This window comes from Gasterosteus aculeatus, chromosome 13 (assembly GCF_964276395.1).
Source record: "Gasterosteus aculeatus chromosome 13, fGasAcu3.hap1.1, whole genome shotgun sequence".
In the NCBI taxonomy this organism is placed as follows: Eukaryota; Metazoa; Chordata; class Actinopteri; order Perciformes; family Gasterosteidae; genus Gasterosteus; species Gasterosteus aculeatus.
This window is the reverse complement of record NC_135701.1, coordinates 1,183,352-1,197,772: the sequence shown is the minus strand read 5'-3', so window position 1 is coordinate 1,197,772 and position 14,421 is coordinate 1,183,352. Positions and strand designations below refer to the sequence as shown.

The 14,421-nt window shown below is 45.4% G+C and overlaps 2 long non-coding RNA genes across 2 annotated transcripts; one reads left to right on the top strand and one right to left on the bottom strand.

The window, feature by feature from the left end:
- Positions 1 to 4,444: 4,444 nt before the first annotated feature.
- LOC144386384 (uncharacterized) lies at positions 4,445 to 6,606 on the top strand. Its single transcript, XR_013452088.1, has 2 exons — positions 4,445 to 4,880; positions 5,675 to 6,606. It is a non-coding gene; the product is annotated as an uncharacterized LOC144386384 (long non-coding RNA).
- LOC120830279 (uncharacterized) lies at positions 5,675 to 9,144 on the bottom strand. The gene is made up of 2 exons (XR_005713890.2): positions 9,021 to 9,144; positions 5,675 to 5,829 (listed from the first exon to the last, which is right to left on the bottom strand). It is a non-coding gene; the product is annotated as an uncharacterized LOC120830279 (long non-coding RNA).
- Between the last annotated feature and the right edge of the window lie 5,277 nt (positions 9,145 to 14,421).

The window sequence follows — 14,421 nt, the reverse complement described above, 5'->3', positions numbered from 1 at the left end:
CCCCGTGTTTGCATTCATCCGTCTACAGTAGGGGCTTCCTTCACTAAATGCTTTTCTTTTTTTTTCTCCAAAAAATGCTTTTGTAGACAGTCAATAAATTTCACATTCGCAGAGCCGCTGGCCCATTGAAATTATCCAGGCTACGCAGCCCCCCCCCCAGCGAGTGTTTGCAGCTACATATGCTTCATCGCTGTGAATACAACGCTGCTTTCCAGGCTCTTTTAAAGGCACAGTCCTTAGGAAGAAATCATTTATGGTGGGCCAGCAATTGGAAAATGTTTGATATTCATTTTTTGCGTGCACGTTGGTTATCCTTCTAGCCCCTCGTGCATTTGATACGTGTACTAGCAACCGACAGTAAAATAAATACCTACAATATGATTTTTTTCAATACGATCAAACATCACGTTTGTGCACTATTCTGAATCTTTCCAAGTGTTATTATTTTAAATTAGGTAACAATTGAAGCAGCAAAGACACCATGACTTTTAGTGTCACAGTACGCCAAGCTCCAAGAGATCCAAAAGGATCCTACAATACCCACAATGCAGCTCACCTGCATTCGGCTCCTTGAAACCAATGTCTTTCAAACCATATTTGTAAAAGAGCATTTTGTAGTTAAAGTCTGAAGGCTGGAGGGGTTCGTTCTGATGACATCATCAGGCATGTTTTCTGAGCTACTGTTTTAAAACAGTACATGACATCACGTGTGAGACCGCTGCAGTGTGACGTACATTTTGTTTTCAAATAGGGGAGATAGTGGATTGAAAAAAACCCCAAAAAAACGTTCTTTGAAATAAGAAAAAATTGATATCAACATTAAAACTTTTCATTAGATAAATAAAAAAATATAATTTTTTTACATTGCATGTTTTTTTATGTGCACTTGAATATGCAAATTATGTATTGTTTTATTAAATATGTGATAATTTGCCTTTGTTTCCAGGGATTAAATCTGGATAAAACCTGCTTCAAAATGCATGTTTTATTTTGTTAACATATTAGAACCTTTATTAGATTAAAGGTTTTTATTGAGGGAATATTAAATATCTCTTTATATCACTCACAGTAATATAAATGTCATGTGACTGAAATGTCTTTTAAATCAGGTAATGAATTAAATAAACACACTCCTCTGAAAAAACATTATAATATAAACTGGGAGGTTTGGTGTATGAAAGAAACGTTTAGGTTTAAAGAAAACGGCCTTACACGTACATAATGTGCTTCGATGACACTGCAGGTGAAAAGGGTAAACTAAATATCCAAATGATACACAGTAGCAACATTATTTTATTGTAAACTGTTGTAAAAACACAAATAAAATAGTAATGCAATGGATGCTTGAATGTAAGTTGTTTTTATTTTGAATGCTACGGAGGCAAAATGTTGTTGACTCAAAGTCTCTAAATTGATCAGTGCAGGAAAAACAATGTTATTCCCTTGAGTGCCTTAATTGTGCATATCACACGAGTACGATTTAATTATGTATTATATGTTATCTGTTTATGTAAATGAACAAATAAGGCATAAAGGAATAAAAACATAACAAATGCACTGAGTACTATATATATATATATATATATATATATATATATATATATATATATATATATATATATATATATATATATATTTATATACACATATATTGTTGACTTGTGGGCTCAGCATGTTTTCGATCACTGTTTTATGTGAGTGTTGTGTTTCGTCGCGCTGCCCCTCGGATGGAGCGCGCTGTTTGTGTGTTTGTGTGTTTGTGTGTTTGTGTGTTACGCCCCTTCGCCGCCTCTCAGGGATCTACTTGTTTGTGCGAAAAAAGGCTGTCAATGGCGATAATTATTCCAAACAAAAAAATGCTGTGCCCACTACACATAATTATGCCACTGATGCTAATTACTGTGTTACTTATTAACGACTCATTAAACAATTACGGTTACTGTCGATGATATGCTAATGAATTTCACATGAAAAATGTGTAAAAGTAACAAACCAGCGAGGTGACGTATTGAGGGCCAGACACTCTGGAGGTGGCCCAGATCTTATTCAAGCATACTTTATATCAATAGCAGTTCATAATAAACAGTATCAGCATTAATAATTAACTGGCTTTTATTATTTCATTATTATTGGTGGTGGTGCCGTACAACTTGTACTGAATTATCCTTCGTAATAATAAATATTAGATTGAAGCAGCTGACAGATAATGTACATGCAAATTGTTGCAGATACTAGAGGAAAAACAAGGCTGCTGTGATAGAAGCGGGTATCACAAATACACATTTAGGAGTAGGCTTCACAAATTGGTCTATTTGCATCTGTAGACAGACAAAAGTGACTAATTAACAAATCTCCTCCTCAGCACCTCTTACACACACTGAACTCTACAAATTCCTTCCTCTCTCTATTCGGAACGGTTTGTTCATATATCTGCTTCATTTATACAACATTTTATTCCTGATCATTATTATTATCATCATTTCTTTATTTAATATACCAAATTATACTGTGATTGGGAAATAAAGAAAATGAATGGAGTAACACTAACTAACTAGTTATACAAACATAGTTATAAGCACAGAGCTAGTATTAGCTTGTATCAGCCTTTAAGCTAAAGCCGGAGCCCCTGGTGCTCGGGGGGGGGGCAGAAACAGTCCTTTGACACATTTAGAGTTGCGTGGTCTCCACAGTGACGCGCCCCCTCTCTAAAGATCGTGGTTGTTGTGTCCATCCTCACACCAAAGTGCTGTTTGTCATCCGATAACACACGTCTCTGCAAGACTGAGAGATGTTTGCTCCTCCATCAGAAGGCAGAATACTACTACTACTACAATAACACCACTTCCTGCTGAGGGACCTTGGGCCGGTTGATGTAAATCCCCTCCCCCTCTCTCAGGACCCCCCCCCCTCCCTTTTTCTCTTTCCCCAGCAGCATTATGGGTGGTTATAAAATATTAATATGAGAGTGCATTTAGCAGAGAGCAGCTCATGAGGGTATCCTCCCCTGACTCCCCATTCAGGTCACTGGGGAGCGTCTGTCTTTTTTTTGCCTGCCTGATTTACTCTAAATGCAACATTAAGATGCTCTTTCTCTTTGGAGGCTGCATGCACGACGCTGTCTTTTATCACCACAGATACAATCACCATACATACGTGAGTGTATTTAGCCACACACGTGCACCAAATCACCAACAGAATCCTCGTGTCTGAGCAGACGGCATCTGCCCAGATCTCAGTGGAGCAGCTCATGAAAACACTGATTGGAACAGACTGTGTGTCATATCCAGTTAAACACGAGGCCGACGGCAGCGCCCACACAGGAAAACACACACGCACACACAGATGATGCTGGAAACAAAACAAGACAACAAACGACATTCAAGCATTGTCTTTAAAGATGCACCTTGATCACATTCATGGCAGGAGAGCGTTCGTACACTACAAGGTCAACGCTGGGAAACGCTTCGGTAGGTTTTGGAGAAGCAACTGAATACCAATTGGTTTTTTTTTATATGATAGGATAATTATATAATGTAAGTCAAGAGTAACGACGTAGCGCAGCGGCGTAGCGTGTGCTATCATGTACAATGTGCCACCATTGTGTTGTTTTGTACGACAAACTGATCGTGTGAGCTGAACTGTGTCCATTACCATCTAGTCTACCTGGTAACCCATTGGTCATTGATCAGTGGCCCTCAGCCTCTTCCTGTGCCTTTGTTGGACGGCTACGCGTTACAATCAGAAATGAGGTAACTGTCGTAGTAACGTCACAACCGAGCAGACAGAGTTGTACGCAAATCCATCCAGCCCTTTGTGGACGCGGCGTCTGGAGACTGTGAATCACCTCCACTGACAAGTCAGCCCGGCGGTTTCAACAGTCGTGAAGTAAATCAATTGAAAAGAAGTGCAGGTATAATTGTCACCTGTAGGAACAACAGCCTCCCTCTTCGAACTCGACAAATAGCGACGCTGCGTTTAAGCTGCAAAAGTACTTTAGAAAAATGGACACTTGCATCCTTCCCAGTGCATCGGCCCAGGAACACGCGGCAAGGAGATGTTTGTGGTGGGATATTTTACCTGACTTCTAACCCCAGTTCTCACCTCTGGGGAGCAAAAACTGACGACAATTGCTGTTTTCAAGTCCAATTAGATAAAACAAAAACAGAGTAAAAAGCAGCATCACTGCTGAAGAGCTATTTCAAACAAGCAGAGCGGCAGCGCGACGCTGCTCCTCGGGCCGCTCAATAATTAACAGCGCGCAGAGTGCCGGGAGCGTGGTGGAGGAAGTCAGGCGGAAGAGAGGAGCAGGGGGTGTGCGGAGGAGGTGATGGAGGCCGAACGCACCGCTCACATGACTTGCTTGTTACAACATCTGAAAATGAGTCCCAGGTGTTCATTGCCGTGTCCCTCTGACGGAGGCTCGGCCGGGACTCCGTCCACATACTGGGGATTGCGGATTAGCCGGGACCACCGTCACGGAGGGGGGTCCCTCAGCGCGGAGGAACAGGCGGGGGGGGGGGCGGGATGAGCGGGGTCCTGGTTGCCTCTGTGTCGCCATTAAAGTTTCAGGTCGCGTGGGCCTGTTTTACACGGCTGCTGATCCCCCGATTGATGCCGAGCTGGAAAGCAGCCACGGGCTACAGCATGTCAGACATCAGGCCGCCGGTCTCCAGGTGCCGCGGCGCAACGAACAAGTGTTGAATTAGACCCACTGGGATTTGAAGCTACATACGCAAACACCGGCCTGCTGCCTTTAAAACGGCTCTGCACCGGGACTCAAAGGCACGGACCGGCCAGCGCCGCCTCGTCACTAGGAGACAAAGAGACGGATTCCACTGCAGGTTTGAGCATTCCGTCCAACCAGGGACGGCAGTCGCACAGTAAGTGTTGATTTCAACCATCTTGGGTACAACGGCCGTGATTACTAATGAATAAGGTGCTTTAGATCCTGGGTCCATGTTCTAAGGATTGACCTGCCAGGCGTTTTGTATTATTCTACAGGTACAAGAATCTAGATTATATATTAGATAAACATCTCCCAAAACGCCCAAGCCCTTTGATAGCATGATGCATTCAAAAGATTTGTCTTTTTCAACAAAAAGAATCTTTCTATTTTATTTCATAGTACTGTTCTACTTTTGAAGAAGTTTGGTTTGGTTTAGTTTTTTTGCCATTTGTTCTTTTATTGGTCTCCGGCTGCCTGAACTTCCATTAGTCTACTTTCAGACACACACACACACACGCAGGAACACACTCAAACCAGTCTGTACATTAAGAGAAGACATGATATCTCTACATTAAAGAATGGTCTTCCTGAATGGACGATCCTGGGCTTTGTGAATAGGTCTCCTCATGACCGAAGCCCCAGCAATGCAATGAAAGGAAGGGGGGTGGCGCATGAAACATTCAAATTGCTACTTCAATCTCCAAGAGCTTTGAAGTGCTGTTTTCATCCCATTTTTACCAAAATAAATGTGTATTTTTATTATAGCACGTGTCGGGAGGTTGCTAATGGGTTTGGAATAAAAGATAACATTTTGATTCAGCCGGGCGCCGCTGGCATCGAGACCCTTTTTACTTTGGCTTATTTTCAAGCCGGAGCGCCGCTGCTCCGCTATCATTGGTTGATCAAGTCAAAGATGACGACCCACTCTGTGCTAATGCTTGTCTGCAGGTAGACGTGATCCCGATGAACTGAATCAGAAGCCCGGCTCCCCCGTTGAATGGATGCGGCGTCTTGGTCGGCTGCCTCCGCTCAGGGATCAGCCCCGGCGCGTCCATCTGGAGCAGAGTCCACTGGCACAGAGGGCGAGTTCATCCACGGTGCCGCTGGAGAACAAAGACGGAGCTGTTAAGACGTTCTTCACGAATGCTGGTTTTGTGTTTTGCTTTAACCGCAAAAAAAACATGTAACGTCCAGAAAAGATAATCAAACAGGAAGGAACACAAAGAGGTAATGGACTTGTGGTTAGAATCCGGTTTTATCCTAATCTACAGCTAAAGAATCATCGTTTCCTAAATGAACACTGTGCTCTACTGAAGACGACCAGCGACTGAGACCAGCTCATGTTCACCATCTTCACTGAGGTAACAGACCAGGTCTCAGAGACTCCTCGACCTCTCGTTTCTGCACCCTGAGGAGTTTTACTTCTCGGAGTGGAGATTCATCAAATGAAATAGTTCTATATTCAGAACAAAGCAAGGAAGAGGGAATTATCATCAAAGTAACAATCGCAAAACCAAACACTGTTTGGCAAGTGGTAACAATGTGGTTCGTTATTGTGCTGTTATGCAAAGTGTCACGGTGGGGTTTTATTTCCTGTCTTATTTTGTAGTTTTCTGCTTCTTGTCTCCCTGGGTAACTTGACTTCCTGCCTGGTCCTGTCGTCCCCTGTGATTGTCTGATTGTTTCCACCTGTGTCCAATCACCTGCACCTCCCCAGTGTGTTTAAGCCGTGTGTGTCTCTTGTCACTTGTGGCGTCATTGTCGAATGTCCTGGAGTTCCTGGAGTTCCTGTCTGCCTTTTTGCCCCCTGTTCCTGTGTGTGTTTTTGCCCCTTGGCCTTTTTTCTGCATTTTTGACTATTAAAGTATTTTTGCTTTTGACGTCTGCATTTGAGTCCTGCCTTCCCACGCATCCGTGACACAAAGTGAATGTGTTTACATTATTTTATACGCTGTAATATAGAGCGGGGGGGGCGTAAACCCCACAGGGCCTCTATGCAGGTCGGCTCTTCATGGCGGGGGCTCCAGCTGCAGAGCCTGCATGCCACTGCGCTGTGGTTCTCATAGTTCGTCTTTCTGACGGGGGAGAAAAGTGGACAAAGGACACAGAAAAGTAGGCTGACATTTAGCAGACGGTTGAAAAGATAATGATAGACTTTTCTGGAGTTCACTGCCGTCATCTGTAATATGTATGTGAGAAATAAAAATGGCTTCATTCCAAAGGCAGCGGCTCTTAAAGACAACAAGCAGAGGAGGCCCGACTGCAGAGGTCGTGTCCTCCATGTCCACATGTTGAAGCCCTGTGCCTTGGTAGGGTACCAAGAATCGCATTTAGCTGTTGAGCGTCTGAGCCGGCAATGTGATGGCTGGCAAAGTCCTTAAATACTCATCCATGTCAGTGGGTAATAACAACCTTATAACCATTAAGGTTATTCATGTATAATAACCTTATTTATTTAAGACCCAATCAATGGAAGAGAAGTTGCCATGACAAGAGAGCCAGCGAAGGAGAAACATTTGAAAAGGAGGAAAGCTGACGGATCTGAGCCCTAATGTTCTGACCCAGATGGGCGTCGTATTGTAATGTTGTTCAAAAAAAAGGAGAAACAGTGACACTGATAAAGGATTATTTTTGTGATTTACTTCAGGATCAGACAACGTCACGCCGTGTGGTCCCAAGTCATCTGCAAGCAGAAACCTGTCACATTAAAACGACACCACAGACTGTTTCTGGTGTGTTTGTCCACAAACGGGGAGATTTGATGACAAAAACAACAACAGTGACTGAGGGCTCGGCTTTGTAGCTGAATTGATGGCAAGATCAGACCATCAGACCGTCGCACACGAAAAGGACCCAATTGCTGCGGCGTCGGGCGCCGCGTGGTCGGTCGCTGCGCTCAGAGGAGGCGAGACGCGTTGCTGAAAGCAGATTGGCGTTGCCGTCCCGGCGCGTTGTAACGTGCTCACCCTGCCGCCCATAGAGATGATGAACGCGGCGGCTGCCAGCTCTCGTGTAAACAGCGGCCTCGCCTCTCGCATAAAGACGCTGTTTGCCCTTTTGGCAGCGAGCGCGGCCTCCACAATGAGAGCTATTTACACTGCGCTGCAAACTTCCTACTCCATCTGATGCCGTTTCCAAAGGGGCTCTTGAGCCCTCGCAGTGTTTGTCGAGATGAGAAATGGAGGAGAGTGGCGTGCTGAGACTGAGGCTTCCCTCAAGGTCCCCGCTGGCTGTTGTCTCCATTTGTCAATCTTGGCATCTTTATACACCACAGCGAGCCCCAAACGTCAAACGCTGCTTGAGAAGTTACTTCCTCTGTACGGCCGGCGTGTATTTTGTAGCTTTTAGAGGGGGGAACAAGTGGAGCATGAAGGACGGGGACACCCCCCTGCTTGTTAGAGGGCTTCCATTTATGCCTGTTTCCATGGTAACTATCTCCTTGGTCAGCTGACAGCGGTCCATTAGTTACTGTATCTTCAGCCTGTTAAGGAAATGTGTATCAGTGCTCAGTCTAAACAGGCCATCTGTCAGAACCCAACAGTGATGAGCCGTCTGGTCAGTGTCACATTAAAGGTCGGGGAAAGGTGTTGGTCGTGGTCGTGGCTTCCAAATGAGTTCGTCCCGCGTCACACGTTAACGTTGGTGCAGTAGTCACGTAACTTCCTTATTCCAGTAACGAGACTTTCATATTATTTTAATCCAAACGCCAATTCGTCTCACTAAAACTAAGTCGTTTTGTTGACGAAACCCAACTGCTTATGTCAAGATCTTTTCTGAAGCGTAAGTATTAAAGATATTTTCTACTACGTATTTGACAATATATTTCTAAAATGTCTAAAATGAGTTTATGTTGGAAAGACATCAACTCATCCAGCACAGTTCTGCCTTTCACAGCTACAACTACGGTCAATGGAACTGCACGTTGCACATCAGGAAAAGGATCATTTCCAAAAAAAGACGTCTATGCGAGAACAACAGTGTGAGAGATTTAGCACAATACAAAGACCACAGATTTGTTCAGACCTAATGAAGTAAGTTGTATTCAGGTCTCAAGGAAAAGAGAATATTAATTAAGTTTTACAACTAAACAGTTTTCATTGGATTTTAATATTTATTAATCTAAATTATTATCATTATAGCCATTGAAAGGTTAGTCAAAGGCACTTTACATGGTAAAGACATTACTAAACTGGCAATGCAGGTTAAACACATTCAAACATTATTGTATATATATAATTCATTTCCATAGCAGGAATGTTTTCAGGGCAGCGCGGTGGTCAACCGGCGGCTGTACCTGCTGACAGCAGAGGGAGGTTGTTCTTCATAATGCCGCCAACCTCCCAGTGCAGCTACTGGTTGCACTGGTCCGTCTCCTCCAGCAGAGAACAGGAACTCCATCAACTTTGCGTGTCAGCTGGGTGACAAACAGCAGGTCGGCCAATGGTCATGGAAGGCGTCCGGTTATTACAGTTAGCTGAAATAATCACACGTGGGTTCAGGTTCTCCAACAGCCTGCAGAGCAAATCAAATGTTCCTCTCAGTGTGTGTCTGCTGGAACAGACCCTCCAGAAGCAGCAGCCCTCCTCCCCGGCATTTACATACTACAACAGACTTTTGATCTTTGTGGTGGAAAAGGAAATGGTTTAATGTTTTTACTTTATTTATAAAAATTAAATACACAACATTGATTTGAAATATACAATATAAAATAAATAGATTAATAGAATAAAGGAACTTATTCCTAGAATCTAACTGAACATTCATTTGATATTCTCTCCTGCAATCCTTCAGAAGCATCTTGGTTATTAGTCTTTCCACTCTGCCTTTATTCTCAAAGTGGGATTTGAACATGTGTCTTTCTGCCACGCAGGCCTCGGTACTATTTATACCTCCTGGAGTAATAGTGTGAGGTGGTACATTGTGTGTGTAGCACTGTGGGTGTTTTAAGCGCACACACACACACACACACACACACACGCTTCCTTGCAAAAAACCCTTTGGACAAAGTATTTAGTCCGGTAGAAATCGAAAGGATCCTCGACTTTTCCCGCGACGAAGCATCACGGCTCAGGAATATTTTTCGTGGCCGTGTTCAGTGGCAGAGTGAGCGCTCTGTGTCTGGAGCTGGAGGGGTTCTGCTCAGCCGGGGAAAGGGTCTACATGCCAATTCACCCATTCACACACGGGCAGCGGCTGCAATGCGAGGTGGGACCGGCCCATCGGGACTAGCTGATCCCACTTACATTACACCGGTGGCCTGGCGGACAGGCGACGTGGACCAGCGGAGACGGGGAGCAAAGAAACATTCACAGTCCACCGATTGGTGCTCCATGAATACGAGTTAAAGAGCACAGCCACACTCCAGAGTAGCAGCAGCCTGTTAGTCACCCGACCACAACCAGGAAACCACTGTTACATAACGGCTGCTGGGAGATCAGACACTATTGTGTCCTCAAATAACAGTTAATACGTGAGATGTTTCCCACACGGGATGAATGTTAATGGTTGCCTTTTTTTATGATTCACAACACGTACACAGCTGATGTCGTGTTTCCATCGATTATGTACCAAGTAAAACACATCGGCTGTGAGAGATGTAGAAAAATATAACCTGCACACCTGAAGAATGTCGAGTTCAAATGGTCTCTGTGTCACACGATTGATTCATTATTAAATCCCCGCACTGAGGAAAGGGAAAACCTCTTGTCCACTACAGGCTCGTGACATGCTTTTAATGTGGCGCAGGCCTCGATGGAAGCCGTAGTGATACTCACGAACTTATATCAAGGATGCCGATGGCTCCATTAAATAAACACTTTTCTGTTAGTTAAACGGATCTGAATGATTCGGCCCGGCCCTGTGTGGTCACACCTCTAGTCGCAGAAAAAGAGGAATTAGCAAGGACTTAAAATAATAGGACACAACAACGGCAGCAAGACAAAGAGACACACTTTTCCCCGATGCCGTGACGTGTGGAGGACGTGACGACGTGGGTGAAGCAGCAGGAGGCAGGATGCAGGTATGAGTAATGAATCAATGCTGTGCACAGCGATGGGGCACAAATGGAATCACAGGAATTCCACCTTAATTATCACTGCGTTTTTCGCTGCATTTTTGACATTATAGGACAATCATAGGTCAAATATTTGACTGTCAAAAATAAAAGAATAAGAAAATATAAGAGTACATTAGCAAACCAAATGTAACTTATTTATTGATACAATAAAACAGCTGTGATCTCATCCGACTACACAACAAATATACTCAATCATTATTATGATCAAGACCTCTTTTTAGGGAGTAAGAACATTTGTTTTAAACGTGACGATTGAAACTCTTGAACGTATGTGGGGGGGGGGGGGGGGGGGGGGGCGCGCACGTGACCCGACCTTGAGGCCAGCGGGTGGGCGCGTGCGTGACGGCTCTGACACCGAGCGGCACATTCACGCGCTGTTCAACGGATTCACATCGAAGGCCTGTGAATTAAATTCACGTTCGATTCGATTCAATTAATAACCCCCCCCCCCCCCCCCCCCGGAATGCGTGCGTCATGTCTGATGCGTCTCGCGCTTCGGAGGCGCCGTTTTTCTTCCACCCGACGCGTTTGATCAGATTAAATCCTGCGCTCTTTTTCCATTATTACTAATGTGCACTATTGGCTGAATGTGGCAGAAGTCTAAACCTCGTCCGGAATCCAGACCAGCGTGACCCCCCCCCCCCCCCCCTCTATAATATTAACAAGTTGATTCATGTAGAAGGCGATTTCTTCAGATTCTTTGCTACATTAATATCTGAACATCCAAAAATGTAAATCCATTCCACAGAAGAAGAAAACCTTCACTAACAATCTATTCATATTTATTTAAAGTATTAATTCCGTATGATTTGATATTGACATCTTTATTCCAATTGCAAAGCTTTTAGAATTCAGCGTTTTAAAGATACGGGGCGTTAATTATCTTCACATCATGTGTTTAATGAATTATTTCCCTTACCGGTAATAATTAAACAAACTACTAGGAAAACATACATATATATATATATATATAGACTATACATATATATTTAAATATATAGACCCACATAAATATATATTATATTAAATATATATATATATTAAATATATATGTGTAGGCACACATAAACATATAATGCATATATATGAATTTATATATTATGGCGTTAAATAGGCTTATTGGCTTATTGGTGTTGTTGAAAAGCGTGAAAAGAACTTTTAAAAAGACACACATCATCTACTCACTGCGTTCCGACCCAAAACTACAAATACTGTTCGGAAAATCCATAGAGCACAAATATGTAAACAAAGAGTCACATAAGAACATTTATAAAGCCGGAATTCGGGATCCGACGCTCTGTGCGGCGTGTGTGAGTCCGGCGGCCTGTCGGCCCGGTGGCGGCCCGGTGTCGGCCCGGTGTCGGCCCGGTGTCGGCCCGGCGGCCTGTCGGCCCGGCGGCCTGTCGGCCCGGTGTCGGCCCGGTGTCGGCCCGGTGTCGGCTCGGTGTCGGCCCGGTGTCGGCCCGGTGTCGGCTCGGTGTCGGCCCGGTGGCCTGTCGGCCCGGTGTCGGCCCGGCGGCCTGTCGGCCCGGTGTCGGCCCGGTGTCGGCCCGGTGTCGGCCCGGTGTCGGCCCGGCGGCTCGGTGTCGGCCCGGCGGCCTGTCGGCCCGGTGTCGGCCCGGTGTCGGCCCGGTGTCGGCTCGGTGTCGGCCCGGTGTCGGCCCGGTGTCGGCTCGGTGTCGGCCCGGTGGCCTGTCGGCCCGGTGTCGGCCCGGTGTCGGCCCGGTGTCGGCCCGGCGGCCTGTCGGCCCGGTGTCGGCCCGGTGTCGGCCCGGTGTCGGCCCGGCGGCTCGGTGTCGGCCCGGCGGCCTGTCGGCCCGGTGTCGGCCCGGTGTCGGCCCGGCGGCTCGGTGTCGGCCCGGTGTCGGCCCGGTGTCGGCCCGGTGTCGGCTCGGTGTCGGCTCGGTGTCGGCCCGGTGTCGGCCCGGTGTCGGCCCGGCGGCCTGTCGGCCCGGTGTCGGCCCGGTGTCGGCCCGGTGTCGGCCCGGCGGCTCGGTGTAGGCCCGGCGGCCTGTCGGCCCGGTGTCGGCCCGGTGTCGGCCCGGCGGCTCGGTGTCGGCCCGGTGTCGGCCCGGTGTCGGCTCGGTGTCGGCCCGGTGTCGGCCCGGTGTCGGCCGGTGCGAACAGTCCCCGGCAGCAGCGCAGCCGGTGCTCGCGGGACGGCGGTGCGTGATGACCGTCTCTCGCACAGAAGGCGCACGGACCCCCGCCCGACGTGTCGGGACCCGGAGGGTCACATGGCCGCCGAGCGGTCCGTGCGCGGAGCTGCGCTGCCACCTGCTGGAGAAGCATCAGCACTGCAAACACACAACCAGTACTCATCACATCAGTGATCGCTACACAATCACTAATCACTCCACCGACAGTCAGAATGAACGGAAACAACAACGCAAACGTTATCCGGGGGATACATATTGTCTTCTTTATATTTCATTTCCTTACTTATTCAGTTTTTTAAATCTTATTTAATCAAGCGTTTTTGATTGAGGTTAATTGGCTCTTTGTCGAACAGAGTAAAAGGTAAATTACATTACATTACATTACATTACATTACATTACATGTCATTTAGCTGACGCTTTTATCCAAAGCGACGTACAATAAGTGCATTCAACCATAGGGTACAAACTCAGGAGAACAAGAAACAAGAAAGTGCAATTTCCTCAAATAAGCCAATTTACAATTTGCTATAGATGAGTGACGTTACAAGTGAACCCACTAAATCTTTATTTACAGCATGTTGAGACTGAAAAGGCCAGAGCCTCCTTATAGAATTATGTTATACTGAGTACATTAATGTGCATCTGGCATAAAGAATACCATTTATTTGGCTGTTGTTTCCGGTTCTACAAATGATGCATTTGAGTGTTTATATGTAAATTAGTGCATTTTGGCAATAAAGGGAAGACAAAAACCTCATAATGAATAAGCTATGCGCTTACGTATAAAGTACACTAAACAGGAAGGAGGTGAAAAACGCACACGTGTGTAGCTTTCTTATATCCCACAACTGACGTTTGAACCCGTAGTTTAGTTTTTTCCAATTGCTTAGACACAAAAATGTCAAATAACACAGTTAGTGAAACCTGACACTCAGGGAGCAAAACAGAAGCCCAGACCTGCACAACTATAAGCACATGCTCAGCCTCACACTCTCTGGGTTATGTCACTTAATTGCCTTTTTTAGACACTGCCTTGAAAAATTCACATTTTTTTTGTATTTCATTTGCTGTGCGCTTTCTTTTGTGTCCACACATTTATTTGCTGTGTTTACAGTATTCAATTTGAAATCGACATTTCCTGTACAAAATGCAACCTTTACATAGTGCACGTAGACATGGATACAATGTGGAGAAATACAATATATAATTTCATTAGTGTGCAGTACTGGTGTTGTGTTTGGTTGACATATTCATGTACTTTTACATACTCTACTGTAACAATATCTCTGCCAAAATCAAGCAGGTTCTATCATTAGAAAATAATAGTTAGTGTTTTAAATTTTGCACAGCAGTGTGTAACTGGTTCCAACAGAGTCCAATCTTATGGACCACGTGTGTGGCGTACGGTGACGTAAATGGGGTTTTATACATGAAGTGTTTCATTTTGCAAAAGATTTGA